Genomic DNA, 23,441 nt, shown 5'->3' on the forward strand with positions numbered 1-23,441 from the left:
TGCGAAACAAATTGTTGGTAGCTTACCTTTTCAGACGCAGTGGAGTTGAGAATATTGTGCCATAACGCTTTATCAGTATCTTCACGTCTCATATTATTTAGAAAGAACAAAAACGACATACGTATGGTCTACCTTTTTGAACCATTTTTAAACAAATTATGGCGCAGTTCTTGCAGGACTATAGTTTTACCTGATAATATCTTGCATCCGCGGTTACTTTTTACAGGAGTTTACTTATTACTGCAAAAATGCCAATTATCACACTCCTCCATTATCACACCATTATTAGCACAAAATATCAAAATCTTGTTGGGTGCACTATTACACGAACCGTACTCAGCCACTGCTTGATGGCTAGTCCCTCTACTTCTCTCTGCAGCACTGCTCTTTCGAAAGAAAAGGGGCACTAGTAAACGGAAAAGTCAAGGCCGCCTTTTAAGCCTAAAGTGGCTCAGTCGCTGGGCCGGCTTACTGCGTATTTTTCCAGTACAAAAGGCGTTCCAGAAACGGAAACGACAACGGAACGGAAAAAGCATGGCAGTTAACAGGCGTAGTGGCTCCCCTATATCCGTAGATGGATTCCGCTCCTTTCTTTTAATACATTTTTCATTTCTCTTGAAGAGAACAGACGTTCACAATTATATATCAGTATAACAAAAAAATGTTCAAATGTGTGTGAAATCTTATGGGACTTAACTGCTAAGTTACACACTACTTAACCTGAATTATCCTAAGGACAAACACACACACCCACGCCCGAGTGAGGACGCGAACCACAGCATAACAGCGTAATAAAGCGATCAACTGATAATTGCAAAGTATTTAAGCTATTATCTTATGACATCACTCTCTCTCTCTTTCTCTCTAGGTATCAGCTACCATGAAACAACCATCAATAAGTTATTTATGATACTGATAACACTGACGAAGTAAATTAGTTCTGTTCCTTTACAAAAATAAGATAGTCTTGTACACTGAGTGCAAAATAACATGAGAGAGACGAAGCAAGAATGATATAAGAAGCATACAGAGAGCGTACGCGTTGCTAGAAGTAGTCTAAGAGAATCAAGAAAAGGCCTTAATGTGTGAAAGCTATCTCTGCTAATGGACATGTGGAGCACAGCGTTGCATGGAGATAAATTTTTTACTGTGGGAAATCTAGAAAAGAAGAGATACGAAGTATCTGAGCTGTTGTCCTACAAAAGGTTGGTGAAAATTTTGTGGACTGACGAGATAACAAATGAGGCTGTCTTCTAATGAGTCGGCGAGGAAACCAGTAAGCACTACAATTTTTCCTGGAAATATATTACATGCGCGGCTACTGTTTTCATGAGATTACTTATTACTGCAAAAAACGTCAGGAAATGACAGGGATGGACATGGCTATATATTGGCAAACAGTTGTGCACGTAAAGTGGAAGTGCTCCTCTCAGATGAATTTTGCAGAGGAGAGTGAGAAGCGGGTGGCGGGGGGCGGGGGAGGGGGGGCTACATCAAACTAAAGCACTGATGACTAAAAACCAAGTAATGATATTTATTTTCAGAATTCCGTTAGTAGCATGTGTACCCAATTGTCTCTAACTGAGTGAAAACTAAATTTCGTTCCTCCCTGGGGAGTATTACTCGTGCTGTGTCAGTTATTTATGAAAAGTAAGAACTGAGTGTCAAATCAGTATTGAAATGAATGAAGAATGGATGTCCCGAGGTTAAAGTTCTGACGACGACGATGTGGTCGATGTGGCTAGAACCGGAGCACACGTTCACAACGATCGTGGATCGAAGAAGGAAACTTGTCATGTCCTTTCCAAAGGCGGCAATTAATCAAATTCTACGTGTAGCTACTCTGGAATTCAAACTTAAGTGCTTGTCAGAGGATTCACAGAACAACCAGAACAACTTGCGTGTTATTTCTCGACCGTTACACTTTCGAACAGCACGTCGGAAAAATGAACACCTAAATTTTTTTGTGCAAGCTCTGTTGTCTCCTCTTTCATTTCAGTCCTCATTTCTCCTTGCGTAGGCGGGATCCAAGGAGATATTTTCAGATTCGCAGGCGAAAGTTTGAAATTTCGTGACAATATCTCGCTGCAACGAAAAAATCTTACTTTTAATGATTGTCAGCCGAAACGCGTATTATACCCGTGACACTCTCTGCCCTAATTCGCGAGAACACAACACGAGGCGCCATTCTTTGAACTTGTTCGATGTCCTCTCTCTCAATCCGGTCGGGTTATGATCCAACACAGAGCATCAGTACACCACAAGAGCAGTGCTGGCAGTCACTTTTAGTACATTTGTTGCATCTTCTAAGTGTTCTGAAAATAAAACGCAGACTTTCGTTTCCCCTCCGCTCATTTTCTCGATAATGGTTCCAATTCAAATTGTTCGTAATTTTATTCCCTAGGTATTTAGTTGAATCGATAACATTCAAATTTGTATGATTTACTGTGTAACCGAAATTTAAAGGAATTTATTTAGTTCTCATGTGGAGGACGTAACACTTTTCATTGCTCAGGGTCGATTGCCACTTTTCGCATTCTGGAGATATGCCGTGTAAATTATTTTCAGTCCGTAATGATCTTCTGACGACTTTACTACACGCTAAATGGCAGCGTTATCTGCAGATATTGTAAGACGGAGGCACAGATTGTCTCCTAAATCTTTTATGTGGGCTAGAAATAGCAGAAGGCCCATAACACTTTTTTGGGGTACGCCAGATATCAATTCTGTTCTCCTCGATGACTTCCCATCTGTTACTACGAACTGTGTCCTTTCTGGTAGAAAATATCGATACCTTTGCTGAAGTGAAACGGCACTATAGACAAGCGGTCTGAAGTCACTTGTGAGGAACGGTGTCATAAGTTTACTGGAAACTGGACCACACGTAGTAAAGCACTGCAGTGTTCAAACCAACTTCCGTGTTGCGAACAGCTTTAAGTTCGGTTACCATGGTGAAATCAACTACCTCCTCTGTCTGAAGATTTCTAACAGCAGTACCTCCCAAAGGAACACCGTCACTTTTCTTCCTTTGGTCAGTGGCGTCAAACGTAAATTGTTGATTTCAAATGTTCATACGATCCTGGATGGCGTATCCTTTATTTAAACAACTACCCAAACATTACAGTATTAATGAACTCTCCTGGAGTCCTTGCTGTGTACCTGTAGAAATTATTACCAGTTCCGGAAGCTCTTCCTATCGTGAGAAGTACTTGATTATTTCAGTTCCCATCTTCTTTGGAAATCAATGACTCACTAGAAGCACTCACGACCAGGAAAAGAATCTGGGGGTATGAACATGGATCCAATTGAAGTGGAAGGCTGTCCGCGGTGGCCGTGCGGTTCTGGCGCTGCAGTCCAGAACCGCGGGACTGCTACGGTCGCAGGTTCGAATCCTGCCTCGGGCATAGGTGTGTTTGATGTCCTTAGGTTAGTTAGGTTCAAGTAGTTCTAAGTTTTAGGGGACTTATGACCTAAGATTCAAATGGTTCAAATGACTCTGAGCACTATGGGACTTAACAGCTGTGGTCATCAGTCCCCTAGAACTTAGAACTACTTAAACCTAACTAACCTAAGGACATCACTCACATCCATGCCCGAGGCAGGATTCGAACCTGCGACCGTAGCAGTCGCGCGGTTCCGGACTGAGCGCCTAGAGCCGCAAGAAAATGGTTCAAATGGCTCTGAGCACTATGGGACTTAACAGCTATGGTCATCAGTCCCCTAGAACTTAGAACTACTTAAACCTAACTAACCTAAGGACAGCACACAACACCCAGTCATCACGAGGCAGAGAAAATCCCTGACCCCGCCGGGAATCGAACCCGGGAACCCGGGCGTGGGAAGCGAGAACGCTACCGCACGACCACGAGCTGCGGACAGAGCCGCAAGACCACCGCGGCCGGCTATGACCTAAGATGTTGAGTCCCATAGTGCTCAGAGCCATTTTTTGAAGTGGAAGGCTCACATAAAAATAATCATAGGAAAGGCAGATACCAAGCTGAGATGCAGTAGAAGAATGCATTGAAAGTGTAGTAGACGAGAGAAGTAGCTTGCAAGACACACATTCAACCATCACTTGAGTATTGCTCAAGAGTCTGGCACCATTACGAAATACTCGTAGTGTTGACAGAGAAAATAGACAAGACCTAAAGACGGGCAGCCTGTTCGTGACAGTTTCGTATAGTAATCGTGAAAACGTATGGGAAGTGCTCATACGACTCTAGTGGCAGATTGGATCGAGGAGTGGTTTACTGATAAAAACGCGAGAACGTAGGTACCTTTGAGAGTCAACTAGTAGGCCTTACACGTAAATCTAGCGAAAAGCCTATACGGTAATTTCAGAGCTGTTAGAGCTTCCATGGAGGTTTACCACCTTTAGATCTTTTCACGTTTCATTCGCGACTGGAATGGTAATGGACGGATTTTTTATTTTTATTTTATTTTTTATCTGTTTTTGCGGTAACCCTGGAGACAGGAGAGATGGTGGAGGGAGCTGGAGAAGTTACAGGGTTCTTCTTACCAACCTACAGGAGAGGTATGTCTCCTGTAATTTAAATTACCAAAGCATTTCTACTCAGCGTAATACGCCGTTAACTCCTTCCTTTGCAGTTAATAAACACAAAATAGTCAAATAGAAAATAAAAGTTTATTAACGCCCTTAGTAGTGAAGACACGTAGGAAATTGGCGTACCAGAACTGTGTGCCTTATCTTAAAGATAGCTCCTACATCTCGGGAAACAGTCCCCACAACTTTAGACAAAAATGCACAGGAACAATACACACACACACACACACACACACACACACACACACACACACAGAGACTCATATTTTAGTAGAAACACAGAAAGAACGACATTGCTCTACAACAGCTAGTAAACATAAGTAATTTAACAAGGTCCTAATTGTAACTGAGAGTGGAACACACTGAGAGGTAAGCAGTGTCTAGGTACCGTCACTTCATGTGGAAAACCACCTCATTCTCTGACGGGGCTGCTCATGAACTTCCACTGGCAGACAGGATCAAGACGGTCTCAGAGGAACAGAGCAACTGCTTTTTTGGCACCGACTCTCTGGTGGCTTTATGGTTTCCCCACTCAAATTTGTCTACTGAGCGGCTCTCCCATCCTCCCATCTCCGGTCTCCGACTACTAAATCAAGTGAAGGTGACGTATAGGAGCCACCCGGGACTGTCACTTGCACAAGCCAACAGCAAGCACGTCCCACTGATGGCAAGGCGCCGACACACAGTGGCGAAAGGCAGCCATCACGCCTTCTTTGCTCTACCCTAGACGCTGGCCTGTCGGGAATCCATACATTCCTCAATCTCACAGCAAAACCGGCGCCCTTTCTACCACTCTAGTACATCAGAAGCAGCTTTCCCACACTTATTTGCAACATTAGCTGACTACTTAAATGAATAAGCCATCGCTGTCACACTTGAGGGACGAAAGTAAAAGTGGGCGTTTAGTTAGATGACTAGCTGTTCTGCCAATTTACCAGTTAAAACTTGGTACTCGAAAGGTACGTTATTTTTAATGAATTCTTGAGGAGACTCGCTATACGCCATTCATTCATTTCTCCTAATGACAGACTTCAATTACATAAATATTCAGGCTTTATGTTTTTAAAGCAGCAGCTTCCCTCATCTGTGTTGGAAAGGAAAGGCTACAAAGTGAGAGTCGCACACAAAGTACTGTCCGCCACACACCATAAGGTGGTTCGCTGAGTGCAGGGTGTAACTAAATTCGCTTTACAGACTTTCAGGACAGGCTTCTTACACGAAAACAGGAAGAAAATGTGTAAGAGGGTTGCCCAGAAAGTAATGCACCGCTTTTTTTTCTTCAACAACTCTTTATTGAACACACACGAAGGAATGGTGCTTTACCTACACACCATATTTTTCCACGTAATCTCCATCCCGTTCTATGGCCTTCCTCCAGCGCGAAACAAGGGCGTGTATGCCCTGTCGGTACCAATCCTTGTCCTCGTGGCGGAGTCAGTGTTTCACTGTGTGAATCACCTCCTCGTCGTCCTCAAAATGTCTTCCACGAATGGCCTCCTTTAATAGCCCAAGAAAGTGGCAGTCCAAGGGGGCTAGCTCAGTGCTGTAGGGTGGACGAGGTAACACTGTCCAACACTGTTTTGACTGTTTTGCGATATGTTGAGCAGCCCTCAGACTTGTGTAGGGCCGAGCGTTATCATGTTGCAGCATAACTTCTCCTGGGTTTCTGTGACGCCGAAGCCGCTGGAAGCGCGTCTTGAACTTTGTTTATGTCTTGAGATATGCTTCTGAATTAATGGTACCTCCTCTTGGCATCACATCAACGAGAATCACACCTTCACAGTCCCAGAACACGGTGATCATGACCTTATCGGCGCAAGCAGTTGGTTTCAATTTTTTCTTCTGTGGGTAGTAGGAATGGCGCCATTCCATTGGCTGTCGTTTTGTTTCGGGCTCAAAACGCTGAACCCAGGTTTCATCTCCAGGCACAATCCGGGACAAGGAAGCCTCCTCCTCAGTTTCAAAACGTTGCAACAATCAAGACAAATGCTTTTTCTGTGCGATTTGTGATTCACCGTTAGACGCCGCGGGACTTATCTTGCACAAACTTTTGAATATCCAAGAGTGGTGATAATTGGTTCCACACGTCCTTTCTGATTAACCGATGCACACACTTTTGAATATCCAAGAGTGCGGATAACTGCATCCACACTTTCTTTGCCGATTAACATATGCAGCTCTGACTGTCCTCGCGAATGAAAAGATCAGCTCGCTGTAACATATCAGATGTGACAGCTGACCGCTGCAAATCCTTGGGCTCTGCAGACCTCACCCTCCGTGACCAGCGACTAGCTGTCCTGTCGACAGCAGGTGCTTCATACACTTTGCACAAGCATTAGTGAATATTCCCCAAATTTCTTTCTCTGCAGGAAGTGACGGAAACTTGGCGCGCTCACTCAGGAGACTTCAAATACTACGTACGTAACGTTTCGCATTTGTAGCATTGTTTTCAGCTGAGAAAAAAAATGCGGTGCATTGCTTTCTGGGCAACCCTCGTAGTAAACGTAGGCTCCAAAATATGTACCTTAAGAGCTATGAGGGAAAACTTGACTTTTATATTGATTTGTAAATTATAGATCGCAACGATCAGTCATCCTTTTTAAATTTTATTGTGCATATCTAGATTTCGGCTAGAAGCTAGCGATTCTCAATGCTAAGAATACAAGAAGTACATAGTTAAATGATGTCATAAGAAGTTACAAGTAATGGCTTAACTCATCTAATTTGTATATTACGTACATACCACTATTATTTTCGCTCAATGCATGTAATTTCCTGTTGGTCGGGTTTCATCCACAGTTCATTGAATACTACTGTTTGCGGAAGGCAGGCTGGATGGAGAACACGTCCGTTGGTTACATGGCCATCTACGTATATAAACTTCAAGGGAAGTAAACCACTTCAAATTTGCATGAGAATTAAATAAAATGAAACATAAGTAAAATTCTTAAAATGGTTCAAATGGCTCTGAGCACTATGGGACTTAACATCTGTGGTCATCAGTCCCCTAGAACTTAGAACTACTTAAACCTAACTAACCTAAGGACATCACACACATCCATGCCCGAGGCAGGATTCGAACCTGCGACCGTAGCGGTCACGCGGTTCCAGACTGAAGCGCCTAGAACCGCACGGCCACACTGGCCGGCTGTAAAATTCTTACATTGTCGTCCGACTTATTTCATATTTGCCAGCAACATAGTTTAATTCTTAATTACTTTGCGTGTTTTTGGTACTTGCATTGTTTAATTCATAAATCTCGGGCGTACTATAGTATTTGAGTTGTAGCATCGCGTTTTAGTACCTGAATAGTGTAAATTCGCATAGTCGTCTGTCTTCTGTTTTTGTTTTGAACGGCCAGTCTCGGTTGGTCACAACCAGTGTGCTCCATGCCGCCGTTGGATAAGCAGCTGCCAGCAGAAAGTCGTATACTCCTAGCTCACTTATCTGTTACATAGTTTAATTCTTAATTTCTTTGCGTGTTTTTGGTACTTGCAGTGTTTAAATAATAAATTTTGGGCGTATTATAGTATTTGAGAGTTGTAGCATCGCGTTTTAGTACCTGAATAGTGTAAAATCGCGTAGTCTCCTTCCGCCGCCGAGCAGTGTGTCAGCAGTGCGGAAGTAGCAGCATTACTGCATTTACTAGGCAATCTTGTATTTTAATAACCGTTTAAATTTTGTGTCGATTTGTTTGTGCTCTCTGTAGATTAGTTCCGACGTTCTTTGCACAACAGTTTTTAGCATGGATAGGGACTGCAACTGCTGTGTTCGGATGCAGGCTGAGTTGGCATCCCTTCGCTCCCAGCTTCAGGCAGTGTTGGCTTCGGTCACACAGCTTGAGGCTGTTGCCAATGGGCATCACTGTGGGGGTCCAGATGGGGGTTTGTCGGGGACGGCCAGCTCGTCCCACGCATCCCCCGATCGGACTACGACTGTGGCTGCCCGGAATACTGCCCACATTGAGGCTGATCCCTCACCTGTGGTAGAGTGGGAGGTCGTCTCGAGGTGTGGCAGGGGGCAAAAGACATTCCGGAGGGCTGAACGGAAGGCCTCTCCAGTTTGTCTGACGAAACGGTTTCAGGCTCTGTCTCAGGCTGATACTGATCTTCGGCCGGGCATGGCTGCTTGCCCTGTTCCAGAGGTTGCCCCTCAGTCTGCAAAATCCGGGCGGTCGCAGAGGGTGGGCTTACTGGTAGTTGGGAGCTCCAACGTCAGGCGCGTAATGGGGCCCATTAGGGATATGGCAACAAGAGAGAGGAAGAAAACCAATATGCACTCCGTGTGCATACCGGCAGGAGTCATTCCAGATGTGGAAAGGGTCCTTCCGGATGCCATGAAGGGTACAGGGTGCACCCATCTGCAGGTGGTCGCTCATGTCGGCACCAATGATGTGTGTCGCTATGGAACGGAGGAAATCCTCTCTGGCTTCCGCCCGCTATCTGATTTGGTGAAGACTGCCAGTCTCGCTAGCGGGATGAAAGCAGAGCTCACCATCTGCAGTACCGTCGACAGGACTGACTGCGGACCTTTGGTACAGAGCCGAGTGGAGGGTCTGAATCAGAGGCTGAGACGGTTCTGCGACCGTGTGGGCTGCAGATTCCTCGACTTGCGCCGTAGGGTGGTGGGGTTTCGGGTTCCGCTGGATAGGTCAGGAGTCCACTACACACAGCAAGCGGCTACATGGGTAGCAGGGGTTGTGTGGCGTGGACTGGGCGGTTTTTTAGGTTAGATGGCCTCGGGCAAGTACAGAAAGGGCAACAGCCTCAAAGGGTGCGGGGTAAAGTTAGGACATGCGGGAACCAAGCAGCAATGGCTATTGTAATTGTATACTGTCGAAGCTGCATTGGTAAAGTACCGGAACTTCAAGCGCTGATAGAAAGCACCGAAGCTGAAATCGTTATAGGTACAGAAAGCTGGCTGAAGCCAGAGATAAATTCTGTCGAAATTTTTACAAAGGTACAGACGGTGTTTAGAAAGGATAGATTGCATGCAACCGGTGGTGGAGTGTTCATCGCTGTCAGTAGTAGTTTATCCTGTAGTGAAGTAGAAGTGGATAGTTCCTGTGAATTATTATGGGTGGAGGTTACACTCAACAACCGAGCTAGGTTAATAATTGGCTCCTTTTACCGACCTCCCGACTCAGCAGCATTAGTGGCAGAACAACTGAGAGAAAATTTAGAATACATTCCACACAAATTTTCTCAGCATGTTATAGTCTTAGGTGGAGATTTCAATTTACAAGATATAGACTGGGACACTCAGATGTTTAGGACGGGTGGTAGGGACAGAGCATCGAGTGACGTTATATTGAGTGCACTATACGAAAATTACCTCGAGTAATTAAACATAGAACCGACACGTGGAGATAACATCTTGGACCTACTGATAACAAACAGACCCGAACTTTTCGACTCTGTAAGTGTAGAACAGGGAATCAGTGATCGTAAGGCCGTTGCAGCATCCCTGAATATGGAAGTTAATAGGAGTATAAAAAAGGGAGGAAGGTTTATCTGTTTAGCAAGAGTAATAGAATACAGATTTCAGACTACCTAACAGGTCAAAATGAAAATTTCTGTTCCGACACTGACAATGTTGAGTGTTTATGGAAAAAGTTCAAGGCAATCGTAAAATGCGTTTTAGACAGGTACGTGCCGAGTAAAACTGTGAGGGACGGGAAAAACCCACCGTGGTTCAACAACAAAGTTAGGAAACTGCTGCGAAAGCAAAGAGAGGTCCACTCCAAGTTTAAACGCAGCCAAAACCTCTCAGACAAACAGAAGCTAAACGATGTCAAAGTTAGCGTAAGGAGGGCTATGCGTGAAGCGTTCAGTGAATTCGAAAGTAAAATTCTATGTACCGACTTAACAGAAAATCCTAGGAAGTTCTGGTCTTACGTTGAATTAGTAAGTGGCTCGAAACAGCATATCCAGACACTCCGGGATGATGATGGCATTGAAACATAGGATGACACGCGTAAAGCTGATATACTAAACACCTTTTTCCAAAGCAGTTTCACAGAGGAAGACCGCACTGCAGTTCCTTCTCTAAATCCTCGCACAAACGAAAAAATGGCTGACATCGAAATAAGTGTCCAAGGAATAGAAAAGTAATTGGAATCACTCAACAGAGGTAAGTCCACTGGACCTGACGAGATAGCAGTTCGATTCTACACAGAGTACGCGAAAGAACTTGCCCCCCTTCTAACAGCCGTGTACCGCAAGTCTCCAGAGGAACGGAAGGTTACAAATGATTGGAAAAGAGCACAGGTAGTCCCAGTCTTCAAGAAGGGTCGTCGAGCAGATGCGCAAAACTATAGACCTATATCTCTGACGTCGATCTGATGTAGAATTTTAGAACATGTTTTTTGCTCGAGTATCATGTCGTTGTTGGAAACCCAGAATCTACTCTGTAGGAATCAACATGGATTCCGGAAACAGCGATCGTGTGAGACCCAACTCGCTTTATTTGTTCATGAGACCCAGAAAATATTAGATACAGGCTCCCAGGTAATTGCTATTTTCCTTGACTTCCGGAAGACGTTCAATAGAGTTTCGCACTGTCACCTGATAAACAAAGTAAGAGCCTACGGAATATCAGACCAGCTGTATGGCTGGATTGAAGAGTTTTTAGCAAACAGAACACAGCATGTTGTTATCAATGGAGAGACATCTACAGACGTTAAAGTAACCTCTGGCGTGCCACAGGGGAGTGTTATGGGACCATTGCTTTTCACAATATATATAAATGACCTAGTAGATAGTGTCGGAAGTTCCATGCGGCTTTTCGCGGATGATGCTGTAGTATACAGAGAAGTTGCAGCATTAGAAAATTGTAGCGAAATGCAGGAAGATCTGCAGCGGATACGCACTTGGTGCAGGGAGTAGCAACTGACCCTCAACACAGACAAATGTAATGTAATGCGAATACGTAGAAAGAAGGATCCTTTATTGTATGATCATATGATAGCGGAACAAACACTGGTAGCAGTTACTTCTGTAAAATATCTGGGAGTATGCGTGCGGAACGATTTGAAGTGGAATGATCATATAAAATTAATTGTTGGTACGGCGGGTACCAAGTTGAGATTCATTGGGAGAGTCCTTAGAAAACATAGTCCATCAACAAAGGAGGTGGCTTACAAAACACTCGTTCGACTTATACTTGAGTATTGTTCATCAGTGTGGGATCCGTACCAGATCGGGTTGACGGAGGAGATAGAGAAGATACAAAGAAGAGCGGCGCGTTTCGTCACAGGGTTATTTGGTAACCGTGAGAGCGTTACGGAGATGTTTAGCAAACTCAGGTGGCAGACTCTGCAAGAGAGGCGCTCTGCATCGCGGTGTAGCTTGCTCGCCAGGTTTCGAGAGGGTGTGTTTCTGGATGAGGTATCGAATATATTGCTTCCCCCTACTTATACCTCCAGAGGAGATCACAAATGTAAAATTAGAGAGATTCGAGCGCGCATGGAGGCTTTCAGACAGTCGTTCTTCCCGCGAACCATACGCGACTGGAACAGGAAAGGGAGGTAATGACAGTGGCACGTAATGTACCCTCCGCCACACACCGTTGGGTGGCTTGCGGAGTTTAAATGTAGATGTAGAAGTAGAACTGGATGAAGCCCGACCAACAGGGAATTACATGCATTGAGCGAAAATAACAGTGGTATGTAATATACAAACCCTATATGTTAAGCCATCACTTGTAACTTTTTGTGACATCATCTATCTATGTACTTCTTGCATTCTTACTATTGAGAATGGCTAGCTTCTAGCCGAAATCTAGACCTGCAAAATAAAATTTAAAAAGGGTGACTGATAGCTCCTTTCTACAATTTACAAGTACTTTTCATTTTCATTACTGTGAAACACATCTCTTCTACTGCAAGATCCTATTTTGGGAGCAGGTAGTCTGAACCAAGAAAAGAAGAAAAGTCCAGTGAAAAAGAGCTCTAGTATGTTTCCTTAAAGAGATACGAGCCCTTGCACATCTTTGCCGCTGTGAATTACATTTCAATGAAGATTAGATTAGATCTGTACTTATTCCATTGATCATGAATACGACTCTTCGTAATGATGTGGAACGTGTCAGGTTAATAAAAGGTGTCCATACAACAAATTACATTACACAAAATATTACATGACACTCAGTATTTGTAATATATTTTTTTTTTGTGGGTGTTGGGGACATTACCCACTTACTATATCCAAAAATTCATCTAATGAGTAGAAGGAGTTGCCATTAAGAAATTCTTTTAATTTCCTTTTAAATGCTATATGGCTATCTGTCAGACTTTTGATGCTATTAGGTAAATGACCAAAGACTTTTGTGGCAGCATAATTTACCCCATTCTGAGTCAAAGTTAGATATAACCTTGAGTAGTGAAGATAATCCTTTCTCCTAGTGTTGTAGCCACGTACACTGATATTACTTCTTAATTCGTTCGGATTGTTAATAACAAATTTCATAACTGAATATATATATATTTTGCGGCTACAGTGTAGATCTCTAGCTCTTTAAATAAGTGTCTGCAGGATGATCTTGGATGAGCTCCAGCAATTATTCTGATTACACGCTTTTGTGCAATGAATACTCTTTTACTCAATGATGAGCTACCCCAGAATATGATGCCATACGAAAGCAGAGAATGAAAATAGGCGCGGTAAGCTAATTTACTCAGATGTATATCTCCAAAATTTGCAATGACCCTAATAGCATAAGCAGCTGAACTCAAACGTTTCAGCAGATCCTCAGTGTGTTTTTTCCATTTCAACCCCTAATCAATGCATACACCTAGAAATTTTGAATATTCTACCTTAGCTACCGATTTCTGATCGAAGCCAATATTTATTAATGGTGTCATTCCATTTACTGTGTGAAACTGTATATACTGTGATTTGTCGAAGTTTAATGAGAGCCCATTTGCAGAGAACCACTTAATGATTTTCTGAAAAACATCGTTTAACATTTCACCAGTTAATTCTTGTCTGTTGGGTGACTTGTATCATCGGCAAAAAGTACCAGCTTTGCATCTTCGTGAATACAGAATGGCAAGTCATCAATATATATTAAGAACAGCAGAGGACCCACGACCGAACCTTGCGGCACCCCATTCTTGATTGTTCCCCAGTTCGAGAAATCACTAGTTTTTTGCATATTATGTGAACTGTTTGTTTCAACTTTCTGCACTCTTCCAGTTACGTATTATTTAAACCATTTGAGCACTGTCCCAATCATACCACAGTACTTGAGCTTATCTAGAAATATTCCATGATTTACACAATCAAAAGCCTTTGATAGATCACAAAAAATCCCAACGGGTGACTTCCGGTTACTCAGAGCATTTAATATTTCATTATTGAAAGTATATATAGCATTTCCCGTTGAAAAAACCTTCTGGAAACCAAACTGACATTTTGTTAAAACTTTATTTTTACAAAGGTGTGAAGCTACTCTACAATAAATTACTTTTTCAATAATTTTGGAAGGCAGTCAGAAGAGAGATTGGGCGGTAGTTGTTGACATCAGATATCAGACATGAACAAGTGCTCACAGCTCTTAAGGTATGAATTTTAGAGCCCATGCTTATCGGATAGTTTTTCTTGTTTTGGTATAAGGAACCTGTCCTAAAACTCTGTAATGGTAATGTAGTTGCACACTGTCTAGACGCATATGTAGGTAACTTTACTTCTGTCAGTGATGCAAACATTCAAGTGTGCACTCTGCAAAATATTGCTGGCAGCCGTAGTTTCCAACGCTGCCTTGTGAATTAGTCGAGAGCAGAGGTGCTCGGTGGCGAGACCGGAACAGCCGCTTCGTAACCGGCAAGTGGTCGCTTGAGCAGGTCGCTGCTCTGCCGGGGACCGCACAGTGGCCGGTCGAAGGACCTGAGCGCCGCGCAGCAGGGCTGTGGGTCAAGGCCACCTCCAGCACCCGCTGTGTGACCCGCCATGTCGAGCCGTTGTGTTCTTTTTCCGCCTCTTTGTACTGCCCTCCCACTACCGGCCTTGCGTGCAGCTGTGAAAAATATACATTCTGGCAACCACTTCGTTTCTGACACAGCGAAATTACCCACGTTCGGACGATTTACGTCTGGTAACTCGGCAGTCAGCAGCGGGAGGTCGACAGGGTCCTAAAATGGAGAGAAATCTGGCTTTGGCTCACGCAACAGTGCACACTTGTCCGAAGTCTCCAGATCTCTTTTTATCGGTATGTGTGTGTGTAGGCTCGCGCACAGGCTGTCGCATTCTTCCTTGCTTCACTAAAGCCGCATTGGATAAATACGACCTGACGCGCACAGGCTTAGGAATAAATCCGTCGGCACACGAACTGTGCTGTCGAACATCAGCGTTGAGCGTGCCGAGTTCAAAGTGCTGCTGAACGCTCAGGAACGATGCGACTTGTGCATACGGTACGTGGGCCCCAACGAGGTACACGCGATCGCGATGCACTCCAGCGGCAGTTGTGGGATGTAACTGTTCGTAAATCACACTGTTTACTCAACAGCCGCGCGTAAAATTCCCATGTTAGCCCTATTAAAACGCACGTTTCCTCGTTTTTCCATATCCTGGGCACATTGTTCTATATGTAATATACACAAAAACTTCAATATCGATGTACGTGTTTTAACACAAAAAGGAAAGTACCATGTACAATCAACAAGGACACAGGCTTATAAAAGTTACATTACAAACAGTGTGGCACAAATCTACAGTAGTTCTCCACATAAGATAAACGTTATTCTAGCTTTCAAAAATGGTTCAAATGGCTCTGAGCACTATGGGACTCAACTGCTGAGGTCATTAGTCCCCTAGAACTTAGAACTAATTAAACCTAACTAACCTAAGGACATCACAAACATCCATACCCGAGGCAGGATTCGAACCTGCGACCGTAGCGGTCTTGCGGTTCCAGACTGCAGCGCCTTTAACCGCACGGCCACTTCGGCCAGCTATTCTATCTTTCCCACACTTTGGTAAAACCCTAACGTCATTCTTACTTGATCACTGTTCCTACCCAGTAGCAGAATCTTTAAAAGACGTGAATTACGAAACTCAAAGGAAAAAGGAACAAAGTACCTTTATACAAATAGCGCAAGCTGTCCTGTAGATCAAACCAATCGAACAAACTCACTCCTCATAAAAAGTAGAACTTATATTTATGTAACATCAAGTATGTAGTATATACTTACATTAAACTAATGATAAAGCATCAGAACCTATTAAATACGCGAATGTTGAGGAAAAAAAAGTATTTTGCGACTTCGCGAGACAAGAACCGTAGCTTTACCACCCAGCTGGTGGTGGATCACACCAAATCTAACCCGTTATCACATGCTAAACCCTATAATCGTAGCTATGCTACTATCTGAAATTTAATTATAACAAAATTGTACCGAGAACAATGGACTTTTGATGGATCCTTAGTGTGTCGCTACCTTCAAATGACAAATGGCTCTGAGCACTATGGGACTTAACATCTATGGTCATCAGTCCCCCAGAACTTAGAACTACTTAAACCTAACTAACCTAAGGACATCACACAACACCCAGTCATCACGAGGCAGAGAAAATCCCTGACCCCGCCGGGGATCGAACCCGGGAACCCGGGCATGGGAAGCGAGAATGCTACCGCACGACCACGAGCTGCGGACTTCAAATGACATACTCTCATAATACGCAAGTTACAATAATTCTTTTGCCACGAATATGACTTCTCATTATTTTATTGCAACGAATCATACAGTTAACGGCGGGTTTTCTAGTGATTCTCAATTTGCTGGTGCTCAGAAACGGCATATATACGTATAGGCTTGAACTGAATGCCAATATGGCGCCTCACAGCTCTGTGTTGGAGGAAGATGGCGTGCGTGTGACGTAGGTGGCGTTGTGCTATCTGATTGGTCCACGCTCAGACGCACGCTGAGAATATCTGACATGCTAGATATTGCTCTGCACGTTCGGAGACTCCCGAACGTGCTGTTCCACGCTATGACATCAGAAACTCGGCACGCTCAACGTTCGGATGCACGGTCCGTGTGCCGACAGCTTAAGGATTCAATCGACTTCTGTATGAACGAGGACATAAACTTTCGCTTATGATTAGAAAGTTTTAGTTAAAAATAATTTTACAAGGTTATATGGGCATCTTAGTATGTATTTTGTTTTACATAATTTGTTTTACTCATTATGTTTTGCGCACATCCATTTTAATCTATTTGTTTTACATAACTTCATATTAATTTACGCTCCTTATCATTAGCGTCCCATCTGGCCTCTACTGCCACAATAGGGCACTGTGTGCTTTCCAGTTTGTCATAGTCGTACTTGTGTGAGCACTAAACGCACGTGCTGTGCAGTACACAGCTGATAGCGCGTTTATATTTTTGCAGGTGAGGTCCTACGCTGTGCCGCTGTGGTGGTGTCTGCTGGTTTGCTTAGGGTAACGTACGGCTTTCTGAAACTTTTTTGAAATTTTGTCATCTCCTTCACACACGGAGTGACAGATTGTAATTTATGCCCTTTAATTGGGTCCACTTCTCACACTGTATGACTCGATGACGGAAGGGTTTTATATGTACTTACTTCTACATAAGTTTTCGAACACGTTTTAGTTATTTACTCACATAGTTGTACAGGGTAGGACTATGCACCTGCCTCTCTTTGCTTTTAATGGATTGTTTTCTTGTTTTGTAGACAATGTGATGACGCCCCAAAAGGGTGAAACACATTATTGAAATTAAATAACTGTGCAACACAGACTGTTTATCAATTTGAACCATTAATTCATCTGCACCCACACATCAATTTCATCTGTATTTTACAATTATGTTTACGACCAAATAGTTTTCAGTTTTCATTCACGAATGTCCAATATTCCTATCACCAGAACCGCGACCAACATCCAGACTACAGTGAAGTTTCAACTACTCCTTTTCCAACCAGTCTGGAGTTCTTGCACTCGATGATTTTCTTTGAGGTAGCGGAGGTTTCCACAAACAACTAGAGGGAAATGTAGTCACATATTATGAGATCAGGTGACTTTAGAGCCCAACGGAGCAGACGCGATATGCGTACGCCACTTATAACCCATTCATTGTCGAGACAAATCATTGCCAAGAAATGATGATGCATGGAAGTGCCAGTGAGGGCATCCTCCATCCTGTCGAAAATTTTTTTAAAGCCATCAGATTTGGCGTCGACTGTACTATTTATCGCAATACCCTCCATTGCAGTTTCGACCGTAGGTCATTTTCAAGTGGTTACACGTGCTGAAAACACGCCAGTAGGAGACATTCATTAAAAGAAAAACCTTAACTTTGCAGTAACAGGCCAGGAGATCCCAACGGTACCCACTGACCGCCGTGTCATTCTCAGACTACAGTCGTCACTGGATGCGGATATGGAGGGGCGTGTGGTCAAAAAATGGTTCAAATGGCTCTGAGCACTATGGGACTTAACATCTGAGGTCATCAGTCCCCTAGAACTTAGAACTACTTAAACCTAACTAACCTAAGGACATCACACACATCCATGCCCGAGGCAGGATTCTAACCTGCGACCGTAGCGGTCGCGCGGATCCAGACTGAAGCGCCTAGAACCGCTCGGCGGACGTGTGGTCAGCACACCGCTCTCCCGGCCTTATGTCAGTTTACCAGACCGAGGGCTGACCGCACGCCCCTTGCCAACAGCACTTGGCAGACAGGAGATGGTCATCCATCCAAGTGCTAGCCCAGCCCGACAGAGCTTAACTTCGGTTATCTGACGGGAACCGGTGTAACCACTGCGGTAATGCCATTGGCCGACATTAATAAAAGCAATAAAATTAGGGTGAGCCTCTGGGGCTCTTTGTCACACACCCCACCGTTGTGTGTCTCATTAGGTTCACGAAATTTTATCCCATACATCACACACCGATGGTGTATGCGACAAAGTGTAACCCAAGTCACAGGAGGCTCATGTTATTTTTATCCATGTTACACACATTAACAACAGTGTTGCATCAACCCGAAATGTCGTGCAGGTGCGCTGCTATTGCGACTTTTTCTGTGTCTATCGGAAGGACATCCCTGGCGTAGTTTCTAAAGATTCAAACAGTTACCATAAGCGCCACTTACGGGTAGAACGTCGTACTAGAATGAATTGCAGCATTTCAGTTGAAAGTAAAGCACCAACAGAGGTGTGTTAGAGACATGTGCGGAACGGCAGAGTAAACATCCATCATGCCATGAAGGAGAATGCCACGTGACCGATCATCGGGTCTGTATTACCACGTCACGTGCAGAAGTCTGGTCTGGCTAGAGGTGTGCTCTGGACTCAAAGTGATTTCGTGTGGCTGTGGTATTGGGGCCGGACGACAGCAGTGTTGAGTACTGTTCTACGTACCTCATTATGTTTGAGCTCAGAATATGTTTTAATATTTAGTATTTTATCCACCCTCAGCAACTGTAGTCGTATATAACGAAATTACAGGCAACCAGCAACAAAGAAATTTAATTTCTTTACCGGTTTCGAATACCTATGGCCCTTCTTCAGGAGATTATACCTGTCGCATTATTTGCAAGAGTGAATAGAAGACGTATACAGCGAAATGCTTGAACCGCGATTTATTTTCAAAGAATATTCTTAATAATTTGTGTTTTTTACTATCGATTCATCAAGAACATTAACACATTTAATCACACTATGTAAGCATGGAAACAGTTGCCAGGGAGTAACTGATGAAAACATAACAAAATTCCTTTTAACAAATGGGAATTTTATTCATTTTAATAGTGCCTAAAAGCATTTTTTTAAGAAACAGATTTAAAATTATAATCAGAAAGCACCCTCTAAATATCAAAGTTACAATTTATTCAGAGTAAGAAAGAAACAAGTTTTGACTGTATGAGATTTCGGGCAGAGGACCTTGCCGCTCGCTTTTGACACGGCCGTAGTTACGACCGCTCACAACAGCCTCTGAAAGACCACACTGGTGCAAATCTGCAACACACTAGGTAACTTAAAACTAAGAGTTTTAACAATTTACACAAGCACACAAACTATGCACCCCCCCCCCCCCCTCCCGTAGGAGGGATGGAAATGGTACAAAACACTAACAATTAAAATACACTCCTGGAAATGGAAAAAAGAACACATTGACACCGGTGTGTCAGACCCACCATACTTGCTCCGGACACTGCGAGAGGGCTGTACAAGCAATGATCACACGCACGGCACAGCGGACACACCAGGAACCGCGGTGTTGGCCGTCGAATGGCGCTAGCTGCGCAGCATTTGTGCACCGCCGCCGTCAGTGTCAGCCAGTTTGCCGTGGCATACGGAGCTCCATCGCAGTCTTTAACACTGGTAGCATGCCGCGACAGCGTGGACGTGAACCGTATGTGCAGTTGACGGACTTTGAGCGAGGGCGTATAGTGGGCATGCGGGAGGCCGGGTGGACGTACCGCCGAATTGCTTAACACGTGGGGCGTGAGGTCTCCACAGTACATTGATGTTGTCGCCAGTGGTCGGCGGAAGGTGCACGTGCCCGTCGACCTGGGACCGGACCGCAGCGACGCACGGATGAACGCCAAGACCGTAAGATCCTACGCAGTGCCGTAGGGGACCGCACCGCCACTTCCCAGCAAGTTAGGGACACTGTTGCTCCTGGGGTATCGGCGAGGACCATTCGCAACCGTCTCCATGAAGCTGGGCTACGGTCCCGCATACCGTTAGGCCGTCTTCCGCTCACGCCCCAACATCGTGCAGCCCGCCTCCAGTGGTGTCGCGACAGGCGTGAATGGAGAGACGAATGGAGACGTGTCGTCTTCAGCGATGAGAGTCGCTTCTGCCTTGGTGCCAATGATGGTCGTATGCGTGTTTGGCGCCGTGCAGGTGAGCGCCACAATCAGGACTGCATACGACCGAGGCACACAGGGCCAACACCCGGCATCATGGTGTGGGGAACGATCTCCTACACTGGCCGTACACCACTGGTGATCGTCGAGGGGACACTGAATAGTGCACGGTACATCCAAACCGTCATCGAACCCATCGTTCTACCATTCCTAGACCGGCAAGGGAACTTGCTGTTCCAACAGGACAATGCACGTCCGCATGTATCCCGTGCCACCCAACGTGCTCTAGAAGGTGTAAGTCAACTACCCTGGCCAGCAAGATCTCCGGATCTGTCCCCCATTGAGCATGTTTGGGACTGGATGAAGCGTCGTCTCACGCGGTCTGCACGTCCAGCACGAACGCTGGTCCAACTGAGGCGCCAGGTGGAAATGGCATGGCAAGCCGTTCCACAGGACTACATCCAGCATCTCTACGATCGTCTCCATGGGAGAATAGCAGCCTGCATTGCTGCGAAAGGTGGATATACACTGTACTAGTGCCGACATTGTGCATGCTCTGTTGCCTGTGTCTACGTGCCTGTGGTTCTGTCAGTGTGATCATGTGATGTATCTGACCCCAGGAATGTGTCAATATAGTTTCCCCTTCCTGGGACAATGAATTCACGGTGTTCTTATTTCAATTTCCAGGAGTGTATTATTAACCTTGCCACCGAAGGTGCAACTTAATTTTAAGTTCTAAGAAAAGTCTTACGGTGAAAGGGTGGCAACTTTATATACTAAGATAATCATTTCAATAAAAGCCCATGAAATGCAATGTTGTATAAAACTCTACATGGTTGGCCAAACAATAGTGAAGTGCACAGATATCGGCTCTCAAGATCGTAGGCAATAATATCAAAGTCTCCAAAGATCAAAACATATTTCAGGTATTAGGCCTTACACTGCAAGCAATAAATTCGTTAACACATCAAATCCGACAAACATGACAGAGGCAGCTACTAACGCACGGTAGATTGATAGGGAGATTACCGAACAACCCGAACCGCAGGTTGCTCTAACCCGCCGCTACACCACAAGGGAAAAACGGACCACCCAATTTATAAACAACCACCTTCCCGCGCGTGGGCAAACGGAGTAGAATGGTGGGACGACGCCAAAGCAAACGGCTGGTGACCTCACCAAGAAAACAAGTAGAATTTAACAATAGTAAATCAACAACATATCACCAATCAACTTCTAATAAACTGCGATTTCTTGAGAAGACCTGGCGCAGCACAGCCAAATCGCTCTCCCGAACCGCCCGCTGCCAGCCGCTTCAACGGACGCAGGAAGGCGCGCCGATCTCCCGTCTCAGGGAGTCGCAGCTCGCACCGGCCAGACTGATTTCGTGGGTTGACTCCTGTTGCTCTCGTGTCGACCGCGAAGTCACTTCCCCTCGCTATGCGCCGCGGCCTACTGGACTCACGTGGCGACCTCACATGCGCCGACGCTCAAGACGGACAAGTCATCTGGTGTCTCAGTGCGCGACCGACCAACCGATCGATCCAACTGCCAATGACCGTTGCCTGAGCAAACTCGAGCAGGCTGGCGCGCTTACGCGCAGACTCAGATGCAGGAACTAAGCTCCGGCCGGGCGACCACTCGCTGAGTTCTCTTACTGGCGGAGTGGAAAGACTCTCATTTTGCCGGCTTTAAAGGTTGATCCGAACCACAGACATACTAGCACTCCGAACGACAAGCAGACACTAACTGCCTAACAAATGCGGACGAGAGACTGTCCCAGACTGGCTGACTGGCGAGCTCATAGCGCCCTTAAATGCACGTGAACATGCAACCTTTCCCGTTTCCCACCAGAGGGAGACACCAAAGCTGCGATTGCCACAGCGGCGCCACCGCCAGAAACGGAGGGCGACTGCTTCACACTACGCGCTGCGGCGCGCTCTTCAAAACAGCAATTTTTACCACGGCTAAATGCCATAGTCAGGTGGTTCATCGTGTCTGTACAAAATGTTAAGATTCTACAGCAAATGGATGTAAAGGGTACCGGACGGTAATTTTGTGGATCACATTTGCCACCTTCTTGTAGACAGGTGCGACATGTGCTTCCTTCCAGCTACCGAGCACAGCTTTTTATTCGAGGGATCTGGGACATATTACAGTCAACAGAGCGTCTAACTCAACCGACAATAGGGTATAGAATCTGATAGGGAATCTATCTGGCCCGGAGGCTATGAACGGTTTCACTGAGTTCAACTATTTCTTAATGCTACTGACAATAATATCTATTTCAATCATCTTTTCAGTGGTACGAGTATTGATACCCCCGGGTTTCACTTTGCAGAGGAACATTTTAGAACGAAGGTCCTGCAAAATCTTGGTGGCAAGAGCCGGCAGCCGAAAACACGGGCGACGAGACGTGGGACATTGCGACACGGCCAGGCCGCAGGAGTCCTGGTGGAGAGAGAAAGAGGGAGAGAGAGAGAGACAGAGAGACAGAGAGAGAGAGAGAGACGGGGAGCCGCCCGCCCGCTGGACAGGCCGTTTGCCGCGAGGAATGCCCGCCCCTCCCACCAGAAAAGAACACCACGTGCCGCGCCTCGCTTAACGGCCACTGCCGACGTCCGCCAACCACTGTGTCGACTCGGAGAAGCTCTCCTTCTGCAATCCTGGGAATGTGGCAGCGCGTCTGGACACCACCTCGAGCGCGTCGGAATAGTCTCCTCTGAATGCCTTTCTTTGATGGTACAGCGACGCACAGCTCATGCGAAAAATCCGAAATCACATTGTGTGCGTACAGTGATTCTGTTATCGAGTGAAGTATGGTTGACTTCTCTGCTTGTAAATCAAAGACCGATTCCAAGCGCTATAACTGTAATTAATCCACTGCGTGAGACGACAGGTTCACCGCCCGGAGTGGCCGAGCGGTTCTAGGCGCTACAGTCTGGAAGCGCGCGACCGCTACGGTCACAGGTTCGAATCCTGCCTCGGGCATGGATGAGTGTGATGTCCTTAGGTTAGTTAGGTTTAAGTAGTTCTAAG

The 23,441-nt window shown here is 45.2% G+C and overlaps 1 long non-coding RNA gene and 1 pseudogene across 1 annotated transcript in view; one reads left to right on the forward strand and one right to left on the reverse strand.

Moving 5' to 3' along the window:
• LOC126148929 (uncharacterized) overlaps positions 1-23,441 on the forward strand; it is a 304,046-nt gene that overhangs the window by 46,857 nt on the left and 233,748 nt on the right. The window contains exon 2 of the long non-coding RNA XR_007530672.1: positions 16,956-17,005. This is a non-coding gene — a long non-coding RNA (uncharacterized LOC126148929). The remainder of the gene's footprint in view (positions 1-16,955; positions 17,006-23,441) is intronic.
• LOC126163777 (5S ribosomal RNA) lies at positions 18,246-18,365 on the reverse strand (annotated as a pseudogene).

The sequence above is a fragment of the Schistocerca cancellata genome, chromosome 2, assembly GCF_023864275.1.
Source record: "Schistocerca cancellata isolate TAMUIC-IGC-003103 chromosome 2, iqSchCanc2.1, whole genome shotgun sequence".
In the NCBI taxonomy this organism is placed as follows: Eukaryota; Metazoa; Arthropoda; class Insecta; order Orthoptera; family Acrididae; genus Schistocerca; species Schistocerca cancellata.